This window comes from Genypterus blacodes, unplaced genomic scaffold, assembly GCF_046128005.1.
Source record: "Genypterus blacodes isolate CSIRO-AG114 ecotype Tasmania unplaced genomic scaffold, CSIRO-AGI_Gbla_v1 ptg000293l_1, whole genome shotgun sequence".
In the NCBI taxonomy this organism is placed as follows: domain Eukaryota; kingdom Metazoa; phylum Chordata; class Actinopteri; order Ophidiiformes; family Ophidiidae; genus Genypterus; species Genypterus blacodes.
In genome coordinates, this window is record NW_027467084.1 from 265,452 (window position 1) to 275,156 (window position 9,705).

Here is a 9,705-nt window from a genome sequence, read left to right on the forward strand (position 1 = left end):
TTTTACTCCTTTTTTCATGGTTGTTCAGTAAAAAAAAAAAATCACAGTTCAGTTTAAATGTTTCTTTTAAATCATGAAAATAAGTTTAAGAGCTGGCGTAATGTCATCAGGTTCATTTGTGATGTGAGGATGAAGAGGATGTGGCTGATTAAGGAAACACACGATTCTGTTGTGGCAATTATGTTAATTTCACTAACAGTTCTCACAAGGAAGGGTTAGTGTTAGCACAGAAATCTTCTCAGTGTTGACGTCAGACTGTGTGATGTTCTCCTACAAAATCTAAGAGAGAAAACAAAGAAGTAGTAAACAAAATCCAGATTGTAGACATTATTGAAGTATTTATCCAGATTTGGTTGAAAACATCATATAGAAGTTTTAACAGGTGGATGAAGCTTTGTGTGTAAATATCAGCTGAGTCGCTTCAACTCTTTGTTTTGGCAACATTGTTTGGAATTGTGGGTTTTTATTTCTTATGATTTCTTATTTTCTCACACACATGAAGGGAGTCTGCACCCAGACTATATATATATATATACTATTTATATATTTATTTATTTATTTACTATACACAGTATATTACTTCACTCTTCTCTGTGTGTGTCATCTCTGCTGCCGGGTGCAGGTGACAAAATGGAGGTTTTGGTGGTTTTGTTGTGTTGTACATTTAAAATGAAAAGGAACATCTGATGTTCTTCATATCCACATTCACATGTATGTATTGGTGAGCTGTCATCAAAATGCACGGATCAGAATTTAAAGAGATCCCTGCACATTAAAATTAAATACATAAAAATGTACCACATTTCTGGTAAAACATCATTCCTCAAGTTTCACATGCAGTTTGTTTTGTGATGAAGTGAACAGGTGGCTTCATTTAGCTTCTCAGTGAACAGGAGGAAGTAGGCCGTGTCCTCTTTACTGCTTCTCAAGTGTTGTTTGGTTTGTTGAAAGTACAAAGCTGTCGTAGGTGTGGACGCCCCAAAGGAGCTGGATAAGCATCAGAATGTCATCCGTCTCCCTGAGGAGCTCAGGACACTAAAGCAGACCTGAATGATCACAAAGGGGCCTTTGGGTCTAAATGTGTCAAAGGCTGATTCAGACCAGCATTCAGACCTGTAGGCTCTGTGTTTGCTGTCTTATTATAGGAGAGTCAGACATTATCAATCTGTCCCATTAATTTTGAAGCACATGTTAAACAAAACATTTGGGCAACCTTTTTAACTGGAAGAGCCAAAAAAAGCCGAATATTTCTAAATCTATTTCTTTGTGAGCCACATATGCATAAGCTTCACAGTTTGCGTTGCGATCACCCGGTCTGACGGGAGGATTATAATCACAGTATATTTATTTATTACTTGTTAATTGTGTTAAACAACGTCAGCTCAGAACTTCAAATCTACAGGGAGCCACTGCATAGGGGCTGAAGAGCTATGTTATGATATCATAACTGATATCATAACTGGCTCTGCTTTGTCATTTACACGTGTATTACATATGTGTGTTGTCATTGTTTTTATCTAAAAATCACAGAAAAAACTATTGTGTGTTGACATCAGCAACAGAGGCAGTAGCTCAGTGGGTAGAGCTTCAGCTTGGGAACTGGAGGGTTGCCGGCTCGAGTCCCTGCCGAGGTGCCCCTGAGCAAGGCACCAAATTCTCTATTGCTCCCCCCTCTGTAATGGGTGGTAATGTAATGTAAGTCGCTTTGGATAAAAGCGTCTTCCAAATGATCGTAATGTAATGTAATCAACCTGTAACATGTGAATGGATGAAAAGCATCTTTGTGTCACAGTGCAGTGCAGCTTAGGCTAATGCTGCTGAGCCAATCACAGTGGAGTCCTTGAGACACTGGCCTGTCTTGCATTCTGTTATGCACTCATGCATAAGGAAATGTAGCAGTGCATCTGTGATTTTTGTACATTGAAGCATAACAAAGGCTTCAAAATCAACCTACAAATCAGAAAAACATAAAAATCCAGATTATATATGCTGCTAAATTAATTGTTTTCATATTTTGGAAGCAATAGGCTGTGATGATATCATACTGCATTTAACAGAGTTAAAGTGAAACAAACAAATGTGAGCCATATGATGGTCTAATGTGTTTAATATAATGTGTGAACAGGTGAATCAAACATGAATATCAGCCTGGATTATTGATTACCTTGAAAGTTCACCATTGTTTACCAGCGCTCAGGGCTGTAAGTCATTACATGCTTATCTAGATGGATGGAGCCTCTGTGTCATATGTGCTCTTTACAGCATCTGCTCAGATTGTTTGATCGGTAAACATCCTGACAGCCATTTCCTGTGCAAGGAACGTTGTTGAGATTAGTTGCTCTGATAAGGTATGCCTGCAAACATAGCTGTTATGTTGTACTGTAAGGACGCATTGACGGTTTGTAGCACTGAGCCTTTGGGATGGAAATGACAGAGGCCTTAAAAATAAACTCTGTGAAGCAGCAAACATGAAAAAACATAAAAATTAATATATCAGTGTCAGAAACCATTTACATTTACCTTTATTTACTTGTCTTCGTCAGTTTAGTCTATTCTTCGGTCTACTGCAAGTACCGTTCCAGTTGAATAATAAATACTTGATTTGAATTGAATGCAGGCTTCTGGCTCTTCCTAAACCTTCAGAATTTGTTTGTGGCGATACTCCTCCTCCTTTGTTCAGTGGGTTTATATAGGGACACCCCTACACTTCCCCCTGTACAATGGGCTGAGTCACAGTAAAAATAACTTTATTGAAGTTAGGTGTGTAGTTTAACGCTTTGGTTAAGGTTATTCCCAGTTAATGAACTGTAAGGCTGTGTAGCAACATGATTTGGCTCGCAGTGATCCTGTCAGATTTCTAAATCAAACAGAGATTCTCAGCATGAAAACAACATCAGTGTTCATCCCAAAGTGCAGTGAGACACTGCTGTGCTGAGGGTAGTTGGCACAGCGCTTTTGCATAATGCTCAGACATGCTGGCTCCTGTGCACCAGCCCCATGCCTGATGCCTGCACGGGGAAAGGTAATGGAATTATTCAGTTTTTGGCTGTGGCAGGTCATCAGTCGATTCCTGGCTCAGTGTGCACTATTTCAAAAACATTGGGATTTGTCACAGCCAATGATGCACCACATGATCAGAGCTGATGGAAGTCTGCTCAGGCCAACCCAACCTGAGACCTGTGGCCAAAGTATGGGGATTAGACTGAGTATAATTTGGACCTGTCTTGGGTCGCAGGTCAGAGCCAAATCAGCACACACCATTTTAGAAACTCTGAGCATTCTTGTAAGCAGATGATTACCCTGATGACTTAAAACTACCTACCAATGTGGAAGATAAGCAAAACTTCCATTCAATTCAACAAACGTTATCTCGAGGCACTTTATAAATACAGAGCATTTAAAGAAGCCCAACATTGCCCTGTGAGCAAGCACTTGGCAATAGCGACTAGGAAAAGCATCTACACCATCAGTGTGTACACTAAAGTTATATTGTTTTATAGGCATACGTAGACATAGCGAAGAGTGATTACATATAGAAACCTCATATAAAATGACTTCAGAGAAAATGTCTGAGCAGCAGTACAGACAAATCAGCTCTAACTTCCTTTGGCCTGCTATCGGTTACTGCAGCGTCAACCCCAGACTTGATTAGCAGTTGCCCTGTCAAATTTAATGAATGCGTCAGGACGACGTAGTCAACTTTCTGCCGCTATCCTGCTCCCCCAGCATGTGGACTTGGAGGCAGAATCTCTGACACGGCACAATCAGAGGTCCTTATTGGAAGAGTCTATCGTCTTGATTGAGCTCAAGTTTCGCCAATGAGGCACCAGTCGGGGCCAGAGATCCCTGAGGCATTAGCAAAGTGGGAAGGAAATACAATAAAGTGTCAAGACCAATTAAGCTGTAAATGCATTAGGTCTTGCTCACCCTTTACTGGCTTATTTGCTGCAAAGGGATCCTAGCAACATTGCCGCCGCTCATTTTGCATAATGCAGAGATGCTCTCAGAGTGTTGTGCATGGGGAAACATGCTGGATGTAAATTTCCAGGCAGTTGACTCCTCCTGGCCATTAAGGCCGTTAATCTGCCTCTGAGAGGAAGATACACGGGAGGGAAAAAAGAAGTGATGTTTTAATGGAGTGCAGTGGCACAATTCATGAAAGCGCTTCATCACGCCTGACAGCCATTAGCCATTACTGTAACATTCTAACATCTTAACACATTAGTTATCATACAGGCAGCTGACAGGCAAGAGAAGTAAAGATAAATACTGCAAAGCTCTGCAGCTTCCTGCAGCACTCTGCAATGACAATACATCAATGTGCCTTTGTTTGCTGCTCGCTGTGTCGTAATGCTGATTAATGACTTTGTCAGTGGTCCAACATACTCACAGTTGAAGGAAGTGTGAGAAAACTTCCTAATATTGTCAACAGTTCTATAGTGTGTCTACTGTATGTTCCAATGCATTATATACTAATGAGAATGGAGAATAAAGAGCAATGTGATGAAAGCATTTTGTTTAGAGGGAGGCAGTGGCTCAGTGGGTAGTGCTTCCACTTGGGAACTGGAGGGTTGCCGGTTGGAGCCCCTGCCGAGGTACCCCTGAGCAAGGCACCGAACCCTCAATTGCTCCCCCCTCTGCGAAGGGTGGTAATGTAATGTAATGTAAGTCGCTTTGGATAAAAGTGTCTGCCAAATGATCGTTATGTAATGTAATGTTTAAGCAGCAGCATGAGATGCACACAGACTCCCACACGGAGAGAAGAGAACAGCAACAACTGTTCTCTTCTCTCCGTGTGGGAGTCTGTGTGCATCTCATGCTGCTGTGCGGTGGCAGCAGTGGAATGGTGGAAGTCAAATTGATCGTGAGTATAAATGTAAATATGAACGAGTTTGTCTGTTTCATCCCTGTTACATTTACATTTTACATTTACATTTACATTTACATTTAGCAGATGCATGGATGGAATGGTAACTTGCTACATTTCTGGATGATGAAAGACTTCTTAAATCCATTTGAGCACAATTTTAAATTATTTATTATTAATTATTATAAATTACATATCCAAACACAACCCATCATAAATGTGCAAAATAAAACTGTACTATACAAACTCCACAACCCATTAACTTTACACAACACGCACACACCCATTATCTATCATAGCCCATTATTCTCTGTGAGTGTGTGTGTGTGTGTGTGTGTGTGTGTGTGTGTGTGTGTGTGTGTGTGTGTGTGTGTTTGTGTACACATGAACCTGTGTTGGTTGAAAAATTTTCTTGGTCTTTCTCTCCACTTCTTCACTTCACGTCTCACTGAAATGACATCAAATTAGACAGAGACACACACGACTTATGATCATCACTTAGTGCATCTTTTTGTACTTATCCTCAGAACACGTATGACCTCTTCATGGAGGGCAAGCTGGACCTGCAGGGACACATGGTTTGCTAGTTTTGGAGAGTCCTAGGTACTGTATGTCCCTCACCCAAACACCTCACCCACTATGGGTATATTTTGATGATCTGTGGTTGTTTATGCCTGGCCAATGAACTTGGAGTGTGACCTACCCAGGTTACTCTCACACATGAGGTGCTGTATGTAGGTTCAGCTGCTGCTTTGCTTATGTTTGCGTTGCTGGTCTCTGTCGGTGCTGCTCGTCCTGTGTTCTCTGGTGTTGTCCTGTTTTGCCATTTGGGGAAAGATATTGTATGGACTGCATGCCGCACCAAACACACACACACACACACACACACACAGCTGGCAGACAGACACTCAAAGCTGATGTTCATACAGTTATATAGCAGACATTTCTTTCACTTATATATTATTAAATATGGAGATCCAGACCTCAGTGACCTCATAGCTGACTATAACCTTGGCTCCATCACAGCTGATCTGCCAGCAGTTGTAGCCAGTAGATTTGTAACACCTGAAAGAAGACAACTCTATCACTCTGTCACACACTCCAAAGGATAACAGGAAAGTGATCAAAGCAGCTCTAAATCTGACTCACATGTGCAGCCATTGATGTGTGTTGACTGCCAGTACTTCTGTAATATACAAGCCAATGTGGAAGGGCTACTTCAAAGATTCCAAAAGTGACAAGCAGGAAGCTGCTGCTCACTGAGAGCTGATGACCAAGAATGAGCCAAAAGAGCTTTTGAATGACATGGGGTTAATGCACAAACACATTAGAGGAAACTACACTTAACAAAGTTATTGTCCAAAGCTGAATACCACAAACAAGGACTGAAAATGTAAGAGGAAGACCCATTAGTGGGCTTTCTTGAGTTGTAAGTGGTAGTAGTGGTAGTGGTCAGAGCAGGCATAGAAACGTATTGGGAACAAGATGTTATGCAGTTCATCAAAAAAGGCTTCTTGAGTTCTCAGTAATGTGTGAGGCCATGTGGACCACATCACTGAGGCCATTCACTCAGCTGTTGGATGCAGATGTAGTTCCAAAGATTACAGCTCAGTTTGGCATCGATATGTTTCTTCTGCTTCCATACAAATCGGTACCAGCCTACTTCACTGTATCTGTATGTTATAGGAGAAGAACTGTTGTTAATTGTGGGCCGAGAGGGCCAGCAGATAGGTCAGGGTTAGTGTTACTGTAAATGTCAGAACTAATGTGGTTTGTCTGCCCACAAAGAAAGAAAGAAATTTGTTCAATTCCTTACCAAATAAAATCAGAGCAGCAGTGTTGGAGTAATAATATTACTGATAGTTTAAATAAAACTTTCACCGACTATTAGATTATAGAGAAATATGTAGCTCTGGCATCCTTAACCACATTATTAAAAGTTATTTCAAAAAAGGCACTGCACTTCCATAGAGAGTTCTTTGTTATAGTATGTAACTCCTTATCTTATCACTGCATTAAGAGCAAAACAGCATTGTCATTGTTGGTATATTTCATCCTCGAGAAGTCTGGACCACAAACACTAAACACTGACAGAGTAGCAGTGAGGGTGAATCCAGTAAATGACTCTGTCAATCAAGGCTGCCTTCTTTCTGGAAAACACAGGCCGATTCTCCTCTGAGGTTCAGAAAGTGCTCAGGTCAGTGGTTTAACCTCCCACTGCAGCCAGCAAATCAACACTGACATGTCAGAACGACTTACTAACTGGATGTTGGAATATATTCTCCTTCTATATGTTATATGTTTTATGTATCGCTCACAACCTAAGCTTTGGTATGAGCACCACTGGTGGTACTTGAAAAACCTTCTGGTACTACCAGAAATCTCTGCAGAGAATCAAGTCAACTCATATTTCTCATGTGATGATTCCTAATGCAAACTCAAAACAGATAACAATACAGACAGCACTAAACAAATGAGGCCGATTTTTGTTCCCTGCCGAGGTGCCCCTAAGCAAGGCACCGAACCCTCAATTGCTCCCCCCCTGTAATGTAAGTCGCTTTGGATAAAAGCGTCTTGATCGTAATGTAATGTAATCTCCGTACTGTATCCACAGACTTCTGATGAAATGACTTTGACCCAATGTACTGCTTCATTGCCCAACATGTTATCTCTCAAGAAAGCTGCATGGACTTAATATGGCACCAAACTTAATTCCAAACTACATACTGAGAGATTTGCTTTTCTTTGAACAAGTTTACTTTGACATGTCCTCCCCCTCCTAAGGGACACAGCCATTGTTGGACACCACACATTTCCTACAATTTTCTCCTGAGTCCCATCTGTTCTCAGACTCCACCAGTTAAGTTAAAGTCTTCAGGGGGTTCATTGTGGCAGCAGCTATTATTGTCCCATTCTCCATCAATAGCTCCTCCCACATTATCAACTTGTGTTTTTCTGCTGCTAGTCAGGACCCTTAGGTCAGCGTCAGATGGTCTGCTGCCGTGCTTCATCTGACTGAAGGTAGGAATGATTTCCACACTGCAACATGAGCCTCATGGGTCAGTGTGAGACAAACCATATCACAAGCTCAAAGAAAATTCATCTTGTGGCAATCAACACTATATGACACTGAACACTAATGGACTTGTGTTGACTGAACATCAAGGTCAATTTATTTACAACATATTTCCTCTTTACCAATTTATTGTTCATTTCAGTTGATTTTGGAGTGTGTTATTAGTTTCAGTTTATTATGTTCCTCAGTTTACACTTTTGATTTGGCTTTTATTTGTATGAACAAAATGCTTGTATGATTGTCCTTTTTTAGTTTTGTAAATCTTGTAACCTTGCTGTATCTACAGTTTATATGCTAAGATCAGTATTTGAATATGATGGATGTTCCAGCATTAAAAAGAGAATAGCTCCATATCCAGGCCTGGAATATTCAGTTTGAAACATTGTGTTCATAATCATATGTCTGTGTGTATGTTAAATACATGTAAAGCATAATGCAGCCTTGGTTAGAGAACACACTTGAAGTTCAAATTTTCTATTTCATTGGTGAACAAGCGTCCACTACATTTGTCCAGTTCTAATAAGACAGACCTAAAGTTTTCTTTTTCAATAGATCCGACACTTACTGTATTTGTTGACACATTTCTTCTGTGTGCAAGTGCAACATGGGGATTCAAACCCAGGACCTCCTTTTTAAAAAAAAACAATTTCTAACCATGAACCCCTTAAAAAGAAGTAGTAGAAGAAGAAACAACAACAACAATAATACTAATTTTTACAAGTAGCTTAAGATCCAAGAACTTTCATATAATACAGTTAATTATTGGAAATGTCACAGAGACAACTATGAAATGAACATAAACAGAGATATCTGAAGATGTTATTTGTAACTTGTTAATATTTGATATCAGTTTTCTCTGTCTCATCATACTGTATCTGTCAACATGCACTCTTGAACTCTGCTGCAGATGCTGAGTGCTACTCTCTGCTGAGGACTCATTGTGACTGAAACCAGAGCATCCAGCGATAATGGCATCATTGATCACTGGTAATAATTTCTCTGTCGCTGGCTTCAAAGCGTCTCGTACTATGAGAAATATCTGATGTCTGGTCTTGGTGAGAGGCTTGATCTGCCCTCCTCTGACGCTTTGGTTCCATTCTGCCATTCTACCTTCAAATATAATGTTCAGGATTTAGGTATTTTTTAAATTATTGCATATGACACTTACATCGTGACTCCCTCTGATCAGCATATGGCGTCCACACTGAGAAAACATTTTGAAAATGTGAGCTACTTAAGCTCATTGACTTACTTTGATACTCAACATGGGAACATGTTAGGCTAAACTCAAAGACACATGGAAATCACAACACAAATGATTCACAGTATGTTTAGAGATCATTTGCTCTGTTCTGGATTTGGATCCACACCAAATGTTTTGTGTTGTTCCCTTGGCTATGTTTTATGTTTTCATTGCATTTTGTCAAAATTGGCTTTGTGGTACAATGTGCAGCCATGTAGGAATGATGTGGGTGAAAATCCAATTATTTTAATAGAGATAATGAAAAGAGAATCATTGTAGCTGACTTAAAACATTGGATTAAGACATTTGATCTGTGAATACTTGGTCATTGTGGTATTATTTCCACAGATGTTTAAGCACCTTGTAGGCCACCAGGGGGCGCAGCGAGAACCACAGATGATATTGACACCGCAGTTAGAGAAGCATTGCTTTAATTAAATCCCTTTAATCAGAGCAGAACAGTTATGCTGCTTTATTGACTCAAGTTTGATTTTCTTCTTCGTGACATAAAAACCGTTT